Source organism: Dermacentor andersoni, chromosome 7 (assembly GCF_023375885.2).
Source record: "Dermacentor andersoni chromosome 7, qqDerAnde1_hic_scaffold, whole genome shotgun sequence".
In the NCBI taxonomy this organism is placed as follows: domain Eukaryota; kingdom Metazoa; phylum Arthropoda; class Arachnida; order Ixodida; family Ixodidae; genus Dermacentor; species Dermacentor andersoni.
In genome coordinates this window covers 106,000,869-106,009,245 of record NC_092820.1, presented here as the reverse complement: position 1 = coordinate 106,009,245, position 8,377 = coordinate 106,000,869, and positions in this window count along the sequence as shown.

Below are 8,377 nucleotides of genomic sequence, written 5' to 3'. Positions count from 1 at the left end.
CCTCGTCGCGTGTTCTCCATGTGTTGGCGTCTTGGGCGTGTCGCAGGACGAACTAGCGGAGTGGTTATTCTATAGCATCGGTCACCATTCTTATTAGCGATGTGTGCCGAGTGGTGTCACGCGGAATATCAAATGCAGTGCACCGCACGGAGAACGACATGGTTGTGGTGCATAGCACAAATATATGTTGCTTCTATCAGCCCCCCCCCCCCCCCCCCCGCGAAATGTTTTTGGGCTGTCAATGCACCGCCGACCAAAGCAACCCCCGGCGCCGGAAATCATTCTGTATTTTGTCTAGAATGTCTTTTTCATGCTCGAAAAGACATTTCACCGCGAAAATTGCAAACTCGGGCTGGATTTCGTGGCAAAACGCCCATGCACCGGGAGTCGCATAACGCAAACAGCCCCATCCAAGCACAAAGTTTCAATGGCGTTTTGATGACAATTAAACGGGCTCCCACGGCATCTCGAGGAGGCCGCGGAATCTACGGAGCGCATGGATACCAATTCCAAAACTTTATGGGTTTATATCTCATAAACTTTTGATGTGAAAGGTGCATTGACATTTCCAAAGTAGTGCTTTAGATTTTCCATTGCGGAACTTTGTGGGTCTAATATATATGCTATCATAAACATTTGACGCCAAAGGTGCATTGACTTTTCTAAAGTCTTGCATCGGAACATACAACGGGACAAGCCAAATCAACACACTATTAGACAAGTTGACAAAGCACGCAGCGAGGTCCGATGAGACGAAGCGTTGTGGTGGTTCATTTGTGCCGTCATGTCACATAAAAAAATTTTTTTTTCACCTACGCCAAAGCATCCATGTTAAGACACTAAAGCCAGCCAAGGTAACTATACGTTCTTATTTATTTTTTCTACTTTGACTTTTATTCGCGAGGACACATCTTGGCCAATTTTTAATAAAAGGTTGACGACCTAAATGAAAAATTCGAAACCAGCAGTCACTAGAAGTCTCCCCCCCCCCCCCCCAAGTTTTTCTTTTAAATGCAACAAACTTCGTCAAATTTGGTGCAGTGGTTGCCAAGAAAAACGAATTCCCCTTGTACATTTATTTAGATAGGAGCACCCGAGCTAAAGCTTCCTCTTAAGGAGGATGCCGAGCTGCAACGTAAATTCAAATTCTCCACATCTTTTAGAGCTATTTATTTTCCTGTATACGAGGCGTACTGCGTGGTGGCTGCAGGTGTTCTGGCTTGCATGAGTCGCTCAGCACTACACGCTGTGTTGCTGGATACGGTCACCCGAGTCTTGGCGGCCGGAGCGACCCAAGCTTCGTCGTGCCGGTACCTCGGCAGTTGTAAACAAAGTACTGCGGTTGCTTGTCAGAACATAGCAGTCTGATAAAATTTTTGTGCAGGTTGTTTAAAAGAGCCTTGTAGTAATTCTAAAAGATATGGCGCCTATCATCCCTGGCCAATGAGGCTTTGCAAGCGTGTCAAAACAGCACCACGGAAGGACACGTTTTGTCTACGGCACGGGTCTACGGTAACTTAAATGGTTGGATAAGAACACCTATGGTTTAGTTTGTAGCAATTGCTACGAACGGGTGGATGTCCGATTTTCCCTTCGTTAATTACTTCTCTCATCCTTGCGGGTTTTCGCGGAACTATTACGTCAAACTCTTGCCTTAATTTGCTTCGTGTTGCCCACAAATCCGACTTCGCCCTGCCATCCGCTAGCCGCCTGGTTAGCTCAAATGGTAGAGCGGCTGCCCCGGAAAGGCGGTGGTCGCGGGTTCGAGTCCCTGACCAGGACGAATTTTTCTTCAACTTTGAGGCTTTTCTTTCGAGGAACCTGTTTGGGTTTCCTTAGCAGCAAATGCTACGAACAGGTGGATGTCTGATTTTCCCTTCTTTACCTACGCATAACGCCTAATAAGCTCTGCCATGTCTGCACACTCAACTTAGCTGCTTGATCAAAGCATAATATGATATTTGAGTGTACTCAGGCTAGAGATACGCTGAAGTTGTGTTTGCCTTGGTGGAAGTGACACTTCTCATGATTCAGTTCTTATGATATGACTAATAAAAAAATCGGGGCCCTCGGTTAACTTCCTTTCTTCTCGTTTACTTCGCCAGCAAAGTCACAACGGCGGTTTCTTTCACGCTGTGAACGTGCTCGGCAGCATAGAGCTTTTCCCCTTTACGAGGAATGGCCGGGCGTATCCGACCGTCTAAAATTAAGATTGGTCTGAAACCACACAGTAAAACTTGCGCCATTTAAATCGTTTCAAAACAAGCATGAACAAGCGATCACGTTAGCAGATCCGCGTGGGCAGCGTGAGTAGCGTGGTCCGTCAGTGTCAGTTTTGACGGAAGGTGCCGCAAGAGGCGCTGACGATCGCTCCTCGGACGCGCCGCCTGGGCAGTGTCAGGAGCGTATAATAGAAAGCGCTTGGTGGCGCAACCCACCGCCACGTTCCAAAGGCGACGCTCATAACATCCATCCATCCATGCGCCACAGAAGATAGCACGGAAGAAGGAAACTAAGGACAGGGCCTGACGTCACTCTTTGTGAAGCTAAAGTGAAGCCGAAAGTTGGCGTTGCTCATGGCGTTTCTCCGCCTATCGGGCCAGCTCTCCTCTCTTGTGTACATTTCTCGCGAAACCACGCCGCGCTGCGCGCAACTGTGCTGCTCGGACCCGTGCGCTCCGCAGCAATACTAAGCAATCGTTAGCACGTTAGCATGATTCCGCGAAAGAGGGCAAAATTTCCCGCTGATATTCCTTCGTCCGTAGCCAATGCCGTGGCGCGGTACATTGCGTACAGCGTTGCATACGCGTTCATTTCACGAACTTTAGCTCCTCCTGTCCCACCTGGCCACAGCAACATCCGGTAGAGCACGGTCCAGATAACACAGCGCAACAAAGCACGGAGACCAACGCAAACCTGCCCGCACGGCGCCTTTGCCACGGTACGAAACCTACGGAGCAACACGTGTGAGCGCACAGAACCATAACAAAGCCGCCATTGTGGCCCGAAAGGCGTGGCCGCTACAGCAAAGAAATAAAAAAAAGACAGCAAGAAAGAGGAGAACCTACTACGTCATTTCCTCCACACTTTTCTCCTAGCGCGCGGAGGGGGTAGGGCATGGAGGAAGGAAACTGAGGAGAGGCCCTACCCCCTCCGCGCGCTAGGAGAAAAATGTGGAGGAAATGACGTAGTAGGTTCTCCTTTGTTTTGCTGTTTTTTTATTTCTTTGCTGTAGTGTTCCCGCCTATCGGGCCACAATGGCGGCTTTGTTATTGTTCTGTGCGCTCACACGTGTAGCTCCGTAGGTTTCGTACCGTGGCAAAGGCGCCGTGCGGGCAGGTTTGCGTTGGTCTCCGTGTTTTGTTGCGCTGTGTTATCTCGCAGTGCTCTACCGGATGTTGCTGTGGTCAGGTGGGACAGGAGGAGCTAAAGGTCGTGAAATGAACGCGCATGCAACGCTGTACGCAATGTACCGCGCCACGGCATTGGCTACGGACGGAGGAATATCCGCGGGAAATTTTGCCCTCTTTCGCGGAATCATGCTGACGTGCTAACGATTGCTTGGTATTGCTGCGGAGCGCACGGGTCCGAGCAGCACGGTTGCGCGCAGCGCGGCGTGGTTTCGCGAGAAATGTAAACAAGAGAGGAGAGCTGGCCCGATAGGCGGAGCAACGCCATGAGCAACGCCAACTTCCGGCTTCACTTTAGCTTCACAAAGAGTGACGTCAGGGCCTGTCCTCAGTTTCCTTCCTCTATGAAAGATAGAGTGCCAACAATGGAGGCAGAGGACACCCTTGCTTCAGTCCTCAGTGAACGTGTAGTAGTGCTTCATTGCTTTTCCGACCTTCCCATACGATTTGTACTCAGTTGTCTCTATATGTATCTACAGTGTGCTAGAATAGGGGCAGTGGGTTCAGATGACGGCTCCGCTCGAGGCCATTGACGTCGCCTCCGAGAGATGGCGCTACAAACATTTACAGTCCTGCGCCTACGCTATGCGGTTTCTGCGGGTTATTTCAGCGCATAGCGTAAATCTAAATAAGTTGTTGCTATCAGTATTACCGGAAAGGCGTCAATTCGTATTTTGTGCTATATATTAAAAAAAACTTTTACTATTATGACTGCGACGGCTCGGGAGGCGTTATCGATGACCTCGCGAGTACATAAATTTGGGTGCTGGTTCGCCACCAAAGCGGGCAGCTTGCGGTAGTTTGTAGCAGTTACTGTGACGATAATGTGAGTGCGATGATTCGTTTTATCTACATTTAGTACCAGTAATCACTGTGTAATCGTCCACTGAGGTTCGCTAAGGCCAGCGCCGAGCGTGCGCCGCTCATTAGCAGTGGACCGTTGCCCAAACTGACCGCACTTGGTCAAGTTGCGGACAGTTTTTTTTTTTTTTTCGTCCTAAATGCGACGTGTGGGTACACATCGCGTGCGCCGCTCTCATTAGCAGTGAACTGTTGGCCAAGCTGACCGCACTTGGTCAAGTTGCGGACAGTTTTCTTGCGTCATAAATTCGTGCGCCAAGGCGTCTGCTTCTCAGTGATGCCCATCTCAGCCGCTGAACTATGGTTCGCAATGGCCTGGAAGGTGCTCGTTGAATTCACTCCTGATTGTCTATTCAAAAGCACTTTGCGCAAGTACTTGCACCGGATGCACTGCCCTCCTGAAAAGAAAAGAACCTGGTTAAAGTATGGTTTACAAACAAAAATACATTATGATATTGACATTGTAAGTCTAATGCAAATTTGATGCCATATTTATAATTCTAACCTTTGGAACTATGCCGAGACATTTGCTGTTGAACTATGCTCCCTGCTTTACTGTCAGCTGATTCTTAATCGCGATGCCGTCAAGAAGGCTTGGCAGTAATCATCAGCATCGATCCAGAGCTCCGACACTAAGTTCAGCGGCCTTGTTTTTTCTAGCAAGTTTCCTGCTTCTTCCAAAGAGCTCAAGCAACATTTTTGGGTTATTCGCCCATCTGACATACATTTTTGCGTAGACGTCAGGTAGCCTGTCACAGACAAACATAACCACTTTTTCGGATACGACGATCGCTTCCTCACCGAAGTCCAATAGTACTCCATCTATAGGTTTGGGAAGCTGTGCTTTGTCCAGTATTTTGACGGAGTTTTCAGTTTTAATAAAAACCTTAAACTGTTTTACACCTAAGATGAGCTGGCTGCTGCTAGTGTCACTTCGTTAGCGCCGAGTATAGTTAACATTCTCGGGCGACAACTGGTGCGAGTTATAACGGCTCGTAAGGCGTGCTCCGAGTTTTTTTGCTGCCGGTCGACGGTTCAGATTCTTGCCGCTTTCGCTTGCTCCTAGGTTTCAGAGTTTTTTTTTTGGTGAGGTACGCAGGGAGATTCGGAAGAATCGTCGGAACAGCGTCTTCTGTCGATGTTGGCTTCGTACCCGGAATGCGTACCTCTTTGCCGTTAACGACGTGAACGAAGTCCCTGATTATATAACGCGGCTCAAAGTGCAATTCGCACACAACACATGTTTGGTCAAGCTTCTTATTAGTCTTCATGGTGTAAGTTTCTTTCCCACTGATGTCTCCTTTCTCCGATTTGTGGGACGCTGAAAAGAGACTCCTTCGGCGAGTCTTTCACTCTACTATACCCTGTCCGCGGCACCCTGGTGCAAAACAGTAATTGCGCCGGCGACTAGGCATAGTTGCTTAACGCACCGCAGAACGAGCACAAAGGATGTCCGAGGACGTTGCAGAGACGTCTACCAACGTTGCGCTTCACAAAAACAATCAAAATCAAGTTGATTCGCATCCTCGTGTGCAGGCTGCAGCAAGCGATGGCAGTGACGGGAGCGGATGCGCTGGCACGGGTCTTCAGGTGGAACTAGCTCCATGGTGCCCCTAGAGGCTTCCGGCTCAGGCGACATGCGCGGCTTCATCCGGAAGCGTGCGCCGCATAGGGCAGAGACCACACTACCAAATATTCTAGCACACTGTAGTATGTCCCTCAACAGCTCCACAATATTGTCCTTTATGGTCTTGTGCTTGAGCATCATCATCAGCCTGGCTACGCCCACTGCAGGGCAAAGGCCTCTCCCATACGTCTCCAAGTATACCCCGGTCATGCGCTACTTGTGACCAAGTTGTCCCTGCAAACTTCTTAATATCATCCGCTCACCTAACTTTCTGCTGCCCCCTGCTTCGCATCCCTTCTCTTGGAATCCAGTTCATAACCCTTAATGACCATCGGTTATCTTCCCTCATTACATGCCCTGCCCATTTCTTTTTCTTTCGTGCGACTCCGAAGTTCCAGGGTGGTCGAAACCCAGCACCTCCACCACTTGCTAAGAGATTTATTAGCAACGGGCGCGAACGGGTAGCTGTCACAAGCGTTCGGCGAAAGACAGCAACCACGAGCTCATGCCGGTGGCGATGGTGCTGTGGCGCAGGTGGCTACTCTTCTTCGTTACAATTTCAACTAAGATGTCATTAACTCGCGTTTGTTCCCTCACCCGATCTGCTCTCTTCTTATCCCTTAACGTTGCACCCATCATTGCTCTTTCCATAGCTCGTTGCATCGTCCTCAATTTAAGTAGAACCCTTTTTGTAAGCCTCCAGGTTTCTGCCCCATACGTGAGCACTGGTAGGACACAGCTGTTATATACTTTTCTCTTGAGGGATAGTGGCAACTTGCTGTTCATGAACTGAGAATGCTTGCCAAACGCATCCCAGCCCATTCTTATTCTTCTGATTATTTCAGTCTCATGATCTGCATTCGCGGTCACTACCTGCCCTAAGTAGACATATTCTCTTACCACTTCCAGTGCCTCGCTACCAATCGTAAACTCCTATTCTCTTCCGAGACTATTAAACATTATTTAGTTTTCTGCAGATTAATATTTAGGCCCACCCCTCTGCTTTGCCTCTGCAGGTCAGTGAGCATGTATTGCAATTTGTCGCCTGAGTTACCAAGCAAGGCAATATCATCAGCGAATCGCAAGTTACTAACGTATTCTTCATTAACTATTAAACCCAATTCTTCCCCAAACCAGGTCTCTGAATACCTCCTGTAAACCCGCTGTGAATAGCATTGGAGAGATCGTATATCCCTGCCTGACACCCTTCGGTATTGGGATTTTGTTGCTGTCTTTATGGAGAACTACGGTGACTGTAGAGCCGCTATACATATCTTTCAGTATTTTTACATATGGCTCGTCTACACCCTGATTCTGTAATGCCTGCATGACTGCTGAGCCTTCGAATGAATCAAACGCTTTCTCGTAATCAATGAAACGTATATATATATATATACAAGGGTTGGTTATATTCCGCACATTTCTCCATCACCTGATTCATAGTGTGAATATGGTCTATTGTTGAGTAGCCTTTACAAAATCCTGCCTAGTCCTTTGGTTGATGGAAGTCTAACATGTTCCCGATTCTATTTGCGATTAATTTAGTAAATACTTTGTAGGCAACGAACAGTAAGCTGATATGTCTATAACTTTTCAAGTCTTTGGCGTCCCCTTTCTTATGGGTTAGGATTATGCTGGAATTCTTCCAAGATTCCGGTATACGCTCGAGGTAATCAGACATTGCGTATACAGGGTGGCCAGTTTTTCTAGGACAATCTGCCCACCATCCTTCAACAAATCTGCTGTTATCTGATCCTCCCCAGCTGCCTTCCCCCTTTACATAGCTCCCAAGGCTTTTACTTCTTCCGTTACTTGTGGGATGTCAAATTCCACTAGACTATTCCCTCTTCCATTATCGTCGTGGGTGCCACTGGTACTGTATAAATCTCTATACAACTCCTCAGCCACTTGAACTATCTCATCCATATTAGTAATGATATTGCCGGCTTTGTCTCTTAACACATACATCTGATTCTTGCTAATTCCTAGTTTCTTTTTCACTGATTTTAGGCTTCCTCCGTTCCCGAGAGCATGTTCAATTCTATCCATATTATTGTTCTTTATGTCAGCTGTCTTACGCTTGTTGATTAACTTAGAAAGTTCTGCCAGTTCTATTCTAGCTGTAGGGTTAGATGCTTTCGTACATTGATGTTTCTTGATCAGATCTTTCGTCTCCTACGATATCTTACTGGTATCCTGTCTAACGGAGTTACCACCAACTTCTGTTGCACACTCTTTAATGATGCCCATAAGATTGTCGTTCATTGCTTCAACACTAAGGTCCTCTTCCAGAGTTAATGCCGAATACCTGTTCTGTAGCTTGATCCGGAATTCCTCTAGTTGCCCTCTTACTGCTAACTCATTGATTGGCTTCTTATGCACCAGTTTCTTCCGTTCCCTCCTCAAGTCTAGGCTAATTCGAGTTCTTACCATCCTACGGTCACTGCAGTGCACCTTGCCGAGCACGTCCACACTTTGT